At 44.2% G+C, this 13,684-nt stretch overlaps 1 protein-coding gene across 1 annotated transcript in view; it reads right to left on the bottom strand.

Annotated features, from left to right (window-relative positions):
* The window catches only part of ece2a (endothelin converting enzyme 2a), a 63,118-nt gene that overhangs the window by 31,929 nt on the left and 17,505 nt on the right, over positions 1-13,684 (bottom strand). The gene's annotated exons all lie outside the window — the stretch shown is intronic.

A 13,684-nucleotide genomic window follows, 5' to 3' on the forward strand; every position in this document is an offset into this window, starting at 1 on the left:
CACACACACACACACACACGTCTCCAGCTTATTCTAACGTGACGACTCCAAACAAATCATTCACCAGCAACAAGGTTCCAACTTGTCGCTCCTCTGCGGGCGACAGATGGATGAAAGCCAAGCAGAGACACAAAAAAGGGGGGGATGAAGAGAAGTGATGATAACCTCTCATGCAGCAAGAAAAAATATGAAAATAATCTACTGAACGCAGCATCTTGCCTTTTGGATCAGATGACTCATAGATCAAGTAGATGGAGGAGGAGGAGGAGTGGGTGGAGAAGACGGGGAAGAAGAAAAAGGAAAAGATAGGAGTGAGAGGAAGACTATATGGGGGAGGCACATACACTAACTCAATGTGTATATTCTGATTTAGAGAAGTTGGATTTCTTGTGCGTTGGCCTATAAAACTCTCATGTTATCTTGTATCTTAAAGTGTGTGTGTTTGTGTGTGTGTGTACCCGCCTGGGAAAGAAGGATGGGGGTAGATAGGTGGGGCTGTGACTTCCGGCAGCATGTTGGCTTTGACACCCCTGGTGCAAACGTGTGGCTTGTGCTTGTTATCACCTTACTGCTTCTACTAATTACCAGGGTCCGTAAGCTCGATGTGTGTGTGCGAGTTTGTGAGAGACTGATTCTGTTAGCAGCTTCACACACTCAGTAACACATTTGGAACTTCATGGGAGGTGTGTGTCGGTGCAGAACATGCAGAAACCTCATGCTGCACATTAATAGCAAGCATTAATTCACACGTATAGAATATATACAGGCCACCGAGAGGAAGCAGATGTGAGGTAAAAACTGAAAACAGATTTAAAGTAGCATGGAGATAAAAATATACTCCACTCCACAGATACATTAAGACATTGCAGAGCAAGAGCATCCTGCTCCACAAATACTCCAGCAAAGCTGTTTGTTTTTAGACATCAGAGGGCCGGGTGCCCCGATGGCTCCCCCCGTGACGTTGGCTTCAAAACAAGAGAGGGAATATGTCAGCGCTGATGGCTGGAATATGAGAGAAGGCACCGGAGTTCGGTTGCTCAGGCTCGACAGGTTATTTTAGATGCCGCACTCTGCCTGAGCCAAAAGAAAACAACGGCTTCTTCATAGAAACACTGAAAAGGGTTTGGAAAAAAGTTAGCATCATCCTTCATGAAAACAAAGCCAATCGTGTGAGAACCACTGTCCAGTTTGGGTTCAGAACGAGGCCTTGTCTCATGCCCACATTTGGGGCTCTGCTGAGTGGGTTAAATCCCTCCTGCACTCCCCTCTCAGATCCCCAAAGCAAGCCACACATTGTTTCCAAAGGGTTCTCCCCGCTGACGCAGCTATGTGTGTTAGTGTGTGTTTCTTTTTTTCCATGCACTCGGCGCGGAGGAAGGGGTGTCACATGACGGCTTATTCCTAGGGGTTGTCACGACAATTATAGTTGCCAGGCTGTCATCAGGGACACTACTCTTATTTTTGGGTATGTGACATCAGCTGGTGCCCCCCGCAACCTCTGACCTTTATCCACAAACACGCGGGGTACTGCACACATATCAGTGTGTTTGTGTGCGGGTGGATACCACAGTGAGAGTAAAGTGTGTGTTTTGTGACAAAGGCTTATTCAGGCCGGTCTGGAGCCTGCAGGAGTTGGTTTTTCCTCCAGCTGGAAGCGAGGGAGATAAAACCTCCCGATTGCCAGAGAGCATCCTAACTGGATTATCCAGAGCGGCAGAGAGAGAGAGAGAGAGAGAGAGGCACACTAAAGTTAGAGGTGTCGTATCACCTCATTCCGCTGCCTGTGTGAGTGTGTGATGGAAAATTTGAGTCCCGGTCTTAAAACGTATCATACCACTCATAACAAGTCTGCAAAAAACAAACTGTGGTGACCATCCATCATCTGTTGGAGACCCGTGTAAACGGTGTGTTAGTCATGTTTGCCGTGTTTCTCCTTTTAAGCGGGAAATTCCGAACAATCAGTAGAAGAAGTGGACCTGGGGTAAGGTCAGAGAGGAATGTTGTCCAAACATGGAGGTGCTTCTTTCCTGCAGCCTCCTGGAGATGCTATGTCCAACAATGGTATCAGGTTGCATGTCTGATTCAGAGGCATTCAAGAGAAAGCTGAACATGTGACTCTCACAGCGATGGTGATGCTCCACAGGAAAAGAAAACCTGCAGTGTTCCTCTGCTGCTCATAAATGAAAGGCTGACTTGTTTGGTAACAAGTTTTTCCTGAATAACAACTGATGAAATGGTGACGGTTAGAAGTACTGTTCTAGATTTGAATAATCATTACAACAGTGTATGAAAAAAAAACTGTCATGGAAAATTCTCTCGAGCATCAACCTGTAGCACGGGGTTGTTTTTCAACAAAGAAAACATAATGCAGAGCAGTGGCAACGAGCTAGCAGGACTGAGTCTTAAGTGGAATTATATTTAGATTCCTTTTAAAGAGAAAAACGTGTCTAATGCTTTAATAATAATGACCTTCATCATTTTGGACACGATGACTAAGTTTCTTCAAAAAAAATAAAGATGATAGTTTTAATTCAATGCATCAAACCCTGACCATGAATTTGAAAGCATGCTATTTCTGTCATTTTCCACAGAGCATGGCATGTCTTTGCTCACCTTCTTTAATGTATAGCTCAAGTGTAAAGGATAATGTGACTGTATAGTGCACTGTTGGATAAAAAAATATAAACTATACACAGAATATCCCAATATCTGCACTTCCATTTATACTTTGCTCAATAAAATGCAATACTAATTCCATTAGTTTAGATCCAAGCTCATTCACTCTTCCCTAAACATTAACCAGTTGAGATTTGACCTTTGAGCTAGCACACTGACCTCCCTCAGCACAAACAGTGACTCTCGGGAGCCCATCTATGGTCAGGAGGGCTGGTGGGTGGGGAACCCCTGCCAGTGAGCCAGCGGTGTAATATATCAAAGCTGAGCCGAGCGCAGCAGTGGAAACTCCATGATGTCAGAGACACGCGGGGCATTCATTCACATCCCAGATTGGTTTTGACACATTAAGGATGGGGAAGTTCAGCCAGCACTGATTAAAGGTGATGGTCACATGCGCTGGAGCAACAACACCCCGTCGACACCTCGGCCTCTGGGTTAGCCCTAGGCAGACAGACGCCACGGTGAAGCTTCACAAAGTTCATCTGCATCTTCTGTAAATGTCAGCAAATGAGGGGAGCCGAAGTGGGGCCTGTGTTTGTCTGTCAAGATTCTTTAACTACATGCAGATGACTCCTGTGGCTGCATGTAAGAGTATTCTCTTGATGAATGTGTGTTTATGTGGTTTATTATGAGTACAAACGAAAAACAGACGTATGAAAATAATAAAAGAAAATATTGTAAGATTTAGGTGAAAGGGAACTCTTGGAAGAAATTGATTATAATTAACCCTAGTGATGTTTTCACTAGTGTGTTTCATCTAAATTGCAACAATTGATATTTTTATTTACTGTACAATGGGCCCTTTACATTAAATACATTGTATTTACAGAGAGCGGGTCCTCTCTACGGAGTCCGCCCTGTTTATTTTCAGAGTCGTACAAACTGGACACACTAAATGCCTTTTGAGGCTACCACAGGTTCTCTTTTATATTTGGAAGGGGAGGGTAAGGTGAGGGGTATTCAGCTGCAACATGCAAATACATCACTAGATGTCACTAAGTCCTACACACTGAACCTTTAACTGAGAGGGTGAGTCATCGCGTCAGATCAAGAGAAGCCTGTGCTTTGGTGGGGGCGCACCAGGACGATGATGAAAGTAGACAGGGTCACGCTGAGCCTTGTTTTAACCAATTATCTCAGGTTATCTGGCCCCCAAGTTATGGTCCACTGTTATCTGAATAATTAGACACAATGCTTATATGACAAGCATTTGTGAACACGTACACCCAATCACAGTCATTAATCTGTTTGACCTGTAAGGACTCTGCTCTGAGAGGGGAGGTGGCCTGATGAACTCACCAGCTCTGCATCTCCAATAGATAAAGATATTCTGTATTTTCACATTTTCAGAGAAGTTGCATCAGCAGCGAGGCCAGATGAAATTCTCTTAAAAGAAAAAAACTCATCTTTTTCCGGCAAGTTCTCCTCAGAAGTCTCTTCTTCCCCGCGCTCAGAAAAGCAAACCTCAGTTACGTAACCCGAGTGTACGAGATAATTAGCGGCTGAATAATTAAGCATGTGCCCATGGAGTGTGAGCCAGTATGTGTGTGAGTGAATGTGTGTGTGTGTGTGTGTGTGCGTGCGTGTGCGTATGAGTGATGGAGGACTTTTGGAAGGACTCCATTGTATGAATCTGCCTCTTTGTAGTGGCATGCAGCCTAAAGCTTCTTTCAGATCCAAAACACCAGCAGGCAGCAGGAATGGGGGCTTGGCGATTAATTAAACTCAAAACTTTTGCATTAAAAACGTACGTTTGCACTGATCAGTATCTGTGAGCAGAAAACCATTTTAGCAAGTGGGAGCTTTTTACCTTCCCTGTGCATGTGCAACTGCTCAACACTTGGTCATTGTCCGTAGTGATGTTTAAGACACTGGAGGTGGGAAATGTCTGTCTCCGAATCCTTTGATTGGTCAATTTCAACACTCGCAGTCTCTGGCCTGCAGGGAGACCGAGATCTCACTTAGTTACAAAGGCAATTGTGGACTTACATTAGGACATTTTCAATAGTCGCTAATATGCATTTTTAGACATTCAAAATTCACAGTACAGATATTTGGAATGACTTAATTTTGGATGTTTTAATGTCTCATATTAAAATCATGATGACTATATTATTTGAAATCAGAATAAATCCACAATGTTCATTCTGGATATCAAAAATGAAACTGTGGATATTTGAAAAAATTATTCAAGGCGACGTAATTTGTCATAGAAAGAAAATTGTTTTAATGATGAAAAGTATAATTACATTTGCAATATTCTGTTTATCTAGCGGACAAATATATGACAATAATTTATTCAAATGGATTCTAGGATGTTACATCTATATATTATAATATAATTGTATTTTAACTATGTTATGAGATGGAGTTTGAGTTAGGTTCCATTCACTGGAGAGTGGAGCAAGAGACGATGCATTTCAGGGATCAAATCAATCAGCCAATCAAAGGTCATGGTCAGTATTCCCTAGAGACCAATCAAAAGAACAGAGAGGTCAGCCAATGCCGGTTTCTAATGGACACTTCTGAGAGAGTAGGGAGGGTCGAGCAAGCAGGATTCACTATTGTGCAGTTGTATCACATTTGTGGGTTTTGAGACTAATTAACGGCCATACCTTAGTAAATGGCTCCACCCCACCCCCACTGCAATTCCAAACAACAGACAACTTTTGAAATAAACCTGCTGTGGTGAAGGTCTGGAGATGGAGGCCGACTGAGAGAGCTCTAACATAAAGGGTGGGCAGCTGTCAGACAAAGTGGGCGAGCCGAGAGCAGCAGGGGTGACTTAGAGTGTACGTGTGGTAGAGCGCCCGAATGAGGCAACTGGATCTCTCCTCGCCGTGTAGCCAAAGTGGAAACACACACACACAAGCGCGCGCACACACAGCATGAGTCAGGTGTGTAAGTGCGGAACAGGTCTTTGTAAGGAATGATGTTGTGGCCTATTATCTTTCCACAGAAACACAACAACAACAACAACAAAAAAACCACAATATAAATTTCACAATCTATGACTAACTATGATCACAATTAACTACTCGTAAAACATGTCTACTAGCTGTTGTGTCCTCGTCTGTCTCCCTCACAGTTCTCATCCCACTCTGGCGGCTGCACAAAACTCTCATTAGATCCATCAACGCCCCGCTCAGCATCAGAGTACATTCATCATCACATCGCCTGTCACAAATAGAGGTGGATTTAATTTCCACCAACTGATCACCATTCTTCCGAGAGGTATTTGTTGGACAGACTTTTAGGGACTCAACAGAGTTGTGATCTGGTGACAGCAAATACCATGGCATGTGATTCACATCGTTGTCATTCAGCAGTTTGGTGGCCTCTCACACAGTAGTGAAGAAGAAGGAGTTAGATAGTTCTCAGAGTATTTTAGCCTATTCTAAAATTGCCATGTAAAATATTTGGCCACAGTTGCATTGTGGCTATAGGAACTTCAGGTCAGTCTGCTGGTCCACACGGGTCTACTTGGACAGAAAGTATTGGATTCATTGTTATCAATGTTTTTTACAGTCCAGGGAAAATGTATCTGAATCAGCCTGTTTGTAATGGGCTGTTGTCTCGACCTGTGGTCATGCTGGTTACTGCAGTAATTGAGCTGTGGCGGTTACTCAGACTGCAGAACCCTGAAGCTGCTTCACCACTAGCTGCACAAAGAGCTGTTCACCTGTTTATCCAAAGCTCAGTGAACCTCGACTCAGTATAAAGAACTGGAGAATCAGTCGTCCTTGCTGTGAGTGTGAAAGCGTCCGTTGTTGTGAACGAGGATGAGTCCCAGCCGCCGCTGCTACAGAGCGCCGGTCGCCTGTTCATTTAGGTTTTATTAATGTTGAACTTATCACGTGTCCAAATCGCAGCAAAGTCAACCCTGCACTTCATTGGCCCTTAACAAAAGTGATGGCAAGTGTGAGGCCAAACAGATGAACAGTTTTCAAGATCACACAGATAAACAGAGATTTGTGGTAACCTGGAACTCTTAGAGAGATGGCCAACATGTTGGATGGATTTACATTCCAATTATCTGTCTCACTGATTTAAGTCCTTGTAAAAAAGGTGGCTAATAAAACAGGTGTTTTTCCTTGTAGTTGTTTTACTAAAATATACTTTAGGAGTCACGCTTAGATTTTTTACTTGTGGTTTTAAGAACACAAACTTAACTACTTCATCAAAGAGTTTAATGGACATATGACCCAGGAAAATTATCCATTCAATGATGTTTTTCCCTCCATTTTCTTCATACTAAAATCTCATTAATAACTAACTCTACAAGTTAAGAGTCACCTTCTACTGTTTCACGTCAGCTTGAAAATCCCCAGCACCGTGGACACGTCATCGGCTCTAATCACAATTTCTCATTACGGGCTGCAGTGCAGAGTATCCCAACAGTATGAGAGGTGTGACGCATGAGGGGCTCCCACTATGTAAATAAAGCTTTTTTCTTTTTTTACTCAAACGCAAACGCAGACCCATCAGCTTCCTCAGTTGGTTTAAATACACAGAGTGTGGCGTCTTCACACTGCAGTGGAAAAATCCATATTGTCGCAGCCTTCTCGGGTCATACAACACATGAGTAACACCCTGGAGGAGCCTGTCCAGGGCTGTTTGCTGCCACATTTTTGTTAACAGCTGTGTCTGTCAACAGCTCTCCCCTCGAACTCCCCTCCATATTTATTATAGCCACGCTTAGTCAGTTGCAGATGCACCAATATTTATTTTTCCATGAGGCTGTTCTAGCAAGAGAGTACGTGGCTTTGTGTGTGTGTGTGTGTGTGTGTCTGTGTCTGTGTCCTCCTGCACTGTTTGTTCTCTTCTGTTTTAATCCCTCGGTCAGTCAGTCAGTCGGTGGTGTAGCAGCAGAGAAGAAGGTCATGACTCAGCAAGAAACTGAGTGTGTATGGATATGCGCATGTGCAATCATATTCACAAGAATCACTTCTCTGCTCCATTTAATCTGTGATTAATCCTCCACACCTGCAGTGACCTGCGTGGCACACACACACACAACCACAAAAACTCTCATTCTCTCTTAGTGAGGACACTCATTGGCATAATGCATTCACTAGCCAATCCCTTACCTAGACCTAGTTCTAACCCTAAACCCAAAACCAAGTCTTAACCCTCAAACAGCCCTTTGAAGAAGTGAGGACCGGCCACCATGTCCTCACTTTCCAAAAATGCCCTCACTCTGTAGGGTCCATACTTAAAATGGTCCTCACAAGGCAATAGGTACAGGACAAGTCCCCGTCAACACACTGTGGGATCACAGGGAGGGAGCACATCAGGACAAGGATATTGCAGCTCCTGTGTCCGTCCAAAGGAGACGGGTTTCATCTTCACTCTATAAGGGTTGTACACACACATGCGTCGACAGAACCAACCACAGTAGAGTTACACACATGAAGGAAAAAGAAAGAAGAATTGATGCAGACCATCTCAGCAGGCAAACAGCACATTAAAAGTCAGAGAGATGCCATGTTTGAAATAGGACTGTGAATGTACAGAGACGAGCTTTTCGGTTTAATCAGCCTTTTCTTCTCCATTTGTGTGTTAGCGAAGATTTAAATGAGGCCAAAACATTGCAAAATCAGCGTGTCCCAGTGAGGGTGATGATGGTGGATAGTCTGACACATGCCGTGAACAAGAACACAAATACATACGCATATAGAGATAAGCACACACACACACGTCGTATAGAGGAGGGGGCAGAGATAATAACAGCAGTATAGACATTTTCAATTAGCCACCTACCAAGACCACGTCTGTGAGAAAATTAAACGGCTGAAAAAGCACAGGTATACTGAAGTTTGACACACACACACAGACACACACACACACACACACACACACACACACACACACACACACACACACACACACACACACACACACACACACACACACACACACACACACACACACACACACACACACACACACACACACACACACACACACACACACACACACACACACACACACACACACAACCCTTACATTCCAGACACTTTACACACATGATGCACACAGAGGTTCAATCTTGACGAGTTACTTTTCTGCTTGGTTGGCATGCAGGCCGGTCTGTCAGTTCAAGGTGCCTGCGTCTATATGTAAATGTCTTTGTTGCCCGACCTTGGTGTGATTATGCGGAATGGATCAGGTTTTACAGATGAGGGCCGGCCCCGTGTCAGAGCTTTATGGCTGACGAAGCATATTGATCTCTGCGGGAGGAAATGGCATGTCTCTCTGCAGTGTCATTATGTCAGTGTACTGATCCGAGTGTGAAGTCTCAATAACGGGCACTGCTCAACGACAGGGGCATCCAACCCTCAGATTCACTCAGGTTGTCATTCTTACTTGTGTCAGACTGAAGTTTTGGTTTCACATTGCAATTTAGGGAGCACACAAAAGACTTTTGTATGACGTATACTTAAACATACTCACAAAAGAAACACATGGGACAGAAATTGAATGTCTCAAACATGGGATAAAATCTTATATAATACAGTTTACACATTTTAAAGCTCTGTTCCAGCTCCATATTCAGGCTATCGCCACATTAATATAACAGCATTATGAGCGACTGTAACAATTGAAGTTTAATTTGACTTTTTAAACTTTTAATTTGACTTTTTAAACTTTTAAAAATGGTGATCAAAGTTAGTTTATAATGTCATCAAGACCTAAAATATGCTGATATCATCAGTCATCTGATCTGAAGTGGCATCGCAGCACTAACTATGTAATTGAACAGCAGGTGGTGGTCACACACATGCAAAAGAACAATGCATTACTTGGTTGATGGGCTCCCAGGTCACTAGATAGTGTGTTCTAAGACCTTCAACATATGTAGAATCATAATGAAGTAAAATGTTAATTACTTCATTACAACTATACAACTGATTGAATGTTGATGGAACTCTAAGAGGCAGTTGCCATTCCTCATTCCTCTTGTTCTGTTGCAGGTTCAACTGCCACTGGCCCCCAACGACAGCCCTTTGTTGATTCCATGTTTCCTTACAAACGTTCTAACAAAAAAGGCACACAGTTGCATACGTCCCCTCAAACTTATAGACGTCCTGACAGGTGCTAGAAAAATATGAGTTTGGTACCGACATGGTGGTGTGGTCTGTAGGCTGCTTGTGGGTCAGTGGCGAGCAGCTGACAGCCGTGAAGCTGTGAATGAAGAGTGAGTCAGCCTTTGAGACAGGCTGGTGGATGAAGATGGTGATTAATGCTGCATGCTTCATCCCTTCCTCTGGACCACTGCTACATGCAATATGCCAATGCCTCATCGCCACTCTCTGTCTCTCTCTGACAGACACGCACTGTTCCAGCTGCCTGTCTGAAACTTTCATAGGGAGACTGTTATCCATCGCTGATTCAGTTCTGTCTATGCTTCCTTCTGCACGTGGCCGATGCATGTACCAGAGGAGGGATTAAGGAAGGTCGTGCAGCAAGTATCTACTGCCCTATACTGGCTGAGAGCTGGACCGGACTGTACAACACAAGATACACACACTGAAACACACACACATTAGTCTGTTCTCGGTGAATCATGACCTCTTCCTGTTTGGCAGGAACTGGATGTTTTTTCGTCCACGAGAGAGCAAGGAGCAAGAAGTGGAGGAGGTGAGAAAGATGAAGAGAAGCCAGACTGTGTGTGTCTGTGTGTGTCTGTGTGTGTGCGTGCGTGCGTGAGAGTGTGTGTGGGTGTGAAGATATATGTCCCAACAGATTCCCTCTAAACATCCACTCCCCAACTTCTGAAAAAATATATAAACACGTGACCTTTCCCTCACACCTGTTCAAGAAGTGCAAAAGTGTGATGTCACTCCCTCAGCCAGGAGGAAGTACTTATATGGTGATGGAAGCAGAGAGTGCATGAGGAGCTGGATGTCACAGTAGTAATATCTGTGATGCTCCGAGGTTGGATGCAATGCAGGGGGGGGGGGGGGGGGCTGCCGAAGCCAAACAGCCTCTTTTTTTGCTGCAGGGAACTGAGAGCGGTGTGAATGACATTCAATTTGGTGGGAACGGGAGAGCGAGGGATGTGAACGGCTGGTGCTATGAAAGAGGGTAAGAGCGGAGAGGAATTAATAGGGTGGGGTACAGCGTGAAAAGGGAAGAGAAGCGAAAGACGGGCAGGCTGAGATGGATGAGTGTGAAAAGGAGTAATTGGCAAGTGCGACGATAAGGGGAAGAGGGGAGAGGCTGGAAGTGAGTGGGTGGTCTGACGTATTCAGAGTCTTTCTCTAACTCTCTCTTCTCTCTCCTGCTATTAGGCATCTCTGCTGCAGCATCAAGTCCAACTGCATATTTGATGAGAGAGCCAGTGCAGGTCCCAAGTCTCAACACACACACAGACACACACACACACACACACACAGTTTGATAAGCCAGTGCCAGGCTAAGCGCTGAATCTGGCCTCTACCTGACTTTCTCTCTCTCTCCCTCTCTGTGTGTGAGTCACAAACACGCACGCACATGCACGCTTGGAACTTGGATTTAAATAGGAGCTAGAAATCCAAAGAACAGCACCATCACTACAGCACCATTTGAATAAACATTATGCCTAATGTGAGGGTCATAAACCTCACCTCCTCCTCCATGTTATTAGATGGGACATAGACCTAGAAAAAGGTCCCTCGCTACTGTGGCTACATCCCCACAGCACAGACTGTCGTCCATCTTTGTTTACAGTCTATGGCGTTCACACAGATAGGATAGCTAATGTATAGATTGAACAGCTTTGCTATAAAATAACCAGCCTTCATTAAAACAGACCATATAGCGGCAACAACCGTCATTCATCAAAAATGTGCTCAGTTACCATAGCCAAGTGTTGTCTGGCAGTCCTTGACGGTCAGATTTAAGGCGGAGAAGTAAACTGAGCCTGAGATGACAGCGACCTTATTTCCTGGCCCAGGAGGAGGAGCAACAACAAAGCTCACACCTCTCCAGGGACCGTCTCAAGTTCACACTGCAGGGGATAACATTACAATAGCGACTGGGAGTGTGTCCTCAGAGTGGGGCAGCTTTCTGTTTCTGATGTAGTTCTAGGTGAATGAAAGGGAGAAACAATATAGTGGCAAGAAAAAAAAACTACTTGAGCCCTTAATAAATATCTACATTTGGCTAAATTTGCCTGATTTCCATCCAAGTTATAATATTAAACAGGGGATATTGAATGATTTCCAAATCTTACAATTGACATATTGTTGCGACAAATATAACATTTACATACACATACAGTAATGTCGCTACACACAATCGCAAGCTTCCCACATCTTTTGTAAATCTTCATAGTCATCAGAGCACAAATCATCTGGGAACATTCCCAAATTCTCTCCCCCCTTCATCTCATTCCCCTCAACCCTCATCCCCCACTAAGCGGCTGCTGGGAAATGGAATAGGAAAGATTAAGACCTTTAAAAAAAAATGTCCAGAGTGGGAAGAGATGGAGCGAGGGGGCAGTTCTCAGAAAGACTGCAGAATATAACGCTCGGTCAGGGTAGAGCCCGCTGCCAAAAAATGTAGTTACATCATCGCAGGTCAGCGAGGCAAAGTGTAATCATGACAGAGATGAGATGATGAGGGGATGACAAGTGGGGGAGGAGGAGAGGAGACCAGATGTCAGCTCCTGGAGATGAAAATGAGCCCGAACGGCGGCAGAGGCATCTCCCTTTTATTCAAGCACTCAAATAAGAAAATGAAACAAAAGAAAATGTGCTGCATTCACCGACAAAGAAATGGCCTGAAAAATCTGCCGTGTCACGCATCAACATCTGGCTCCATCGCAGACCCCTCCACTTGATCCTCTTCCTTGTACTTCCATCATTCCTTTCCTCCACCTCGCTCTAATGTATATTATGTAACTTGGACTTCAGACTCTGGAGGAGCGGGGAGGGGATAAGGAGCCAAAAAAAAGAGATAGTGAGGCAGAGGTAGAGACAGAACGACACACACAAGTAGACAGGGATAGAAAAAGACCAGAACACACGAGAAGGAGATGTGAGGTGTGAGAGCAGCTGCCAAGTCGAGGGAAAACTAAAAAGAATTAAAATGGGGGGGAAGCAGCAGAGTAGAAAGGAGAAGGAGTCAGAAGAAAGAGGACAATAGCAGTTAAAGGAAAAAAGCAGGGAGTAAGGAGAGACAGAGAATAAGAAGAGGAAACTATCAGGAATGGCGAAGAAATAAAAAACAGGGAAATAGAGAGATGACGTGGTGGATGTGTCAGTGTTTTAAAAAATGTGTGCACTGCATAAACACCACGAGAGGGTCTCAGATTCTCTCATCATCAAATAGTCATGGGCCGGGCACTCATCAGCTTTCACGCAGCAGCTTCATAAGCAGCACACTGCGACAGGAGCCGCATTTATCATCCAAGCATGATGCACGGTGCAGAAGGCAAATGGGATTTGGGCTGTTTAACTGAGAGCGATGTCTTTTTAAAGGGACTGGAAAGCTGCAGGGACACGAGTAGGGACAGCCCACAGAGAGTGAGACAGAGAGCGACGTAACACAGCACTCTGCGCTCACTTTGGGTTTCTGTGTGATCACTGACATACTTAAAAAAATTGTACCGGTGTGTGTGTGTTTGTGTGTGTGTGTGTGTGTGTGTGTGTGTGTGTGTGTGTGTGTGTGTGTGTGTGTGTGTGTGTGTGTGTGTGTGTGTGTGTGTGTGTGTGTGTGTGTGTGTGTGTGTGTGTGTGTGTGTGTGTGTGTGTGTGTGTGCGTGTGTGCGTGCGTGCGTGTGTTGTATTTAATCTGCATGGGAACACAAGGTCTGGAGAGACTCCCAACAGGGGGATTTGTGAAAATCTGGAGCTCAACTCTTCTCCTCACTTCACTGAAAAGCACAAAAATGGTTGGATCACCAAAAACAAGCACTTCAATTGGTTACACACAAATTAGGTTTGTTCAACAAGTAAATATTAACACAATTGATGGACTTTGAATAAAAAATATATATATTATTTTGAATAATTGTTTT

The sequence above is a fragment of the Platichthys flesus genome, chromosome 14 (assembly GCF_949316205.1).
Source record: "Platichthys flesus chromosome 14, fPlaFle2.1, whole genome shotgun sequence".
NCBI classification, from domain to species: Eukaryota; Metazoa; Chordata; class Actinopteri; order Pleuronectiformes; family Pleuronectidae; genus Platichthys; species Platichthys flesus.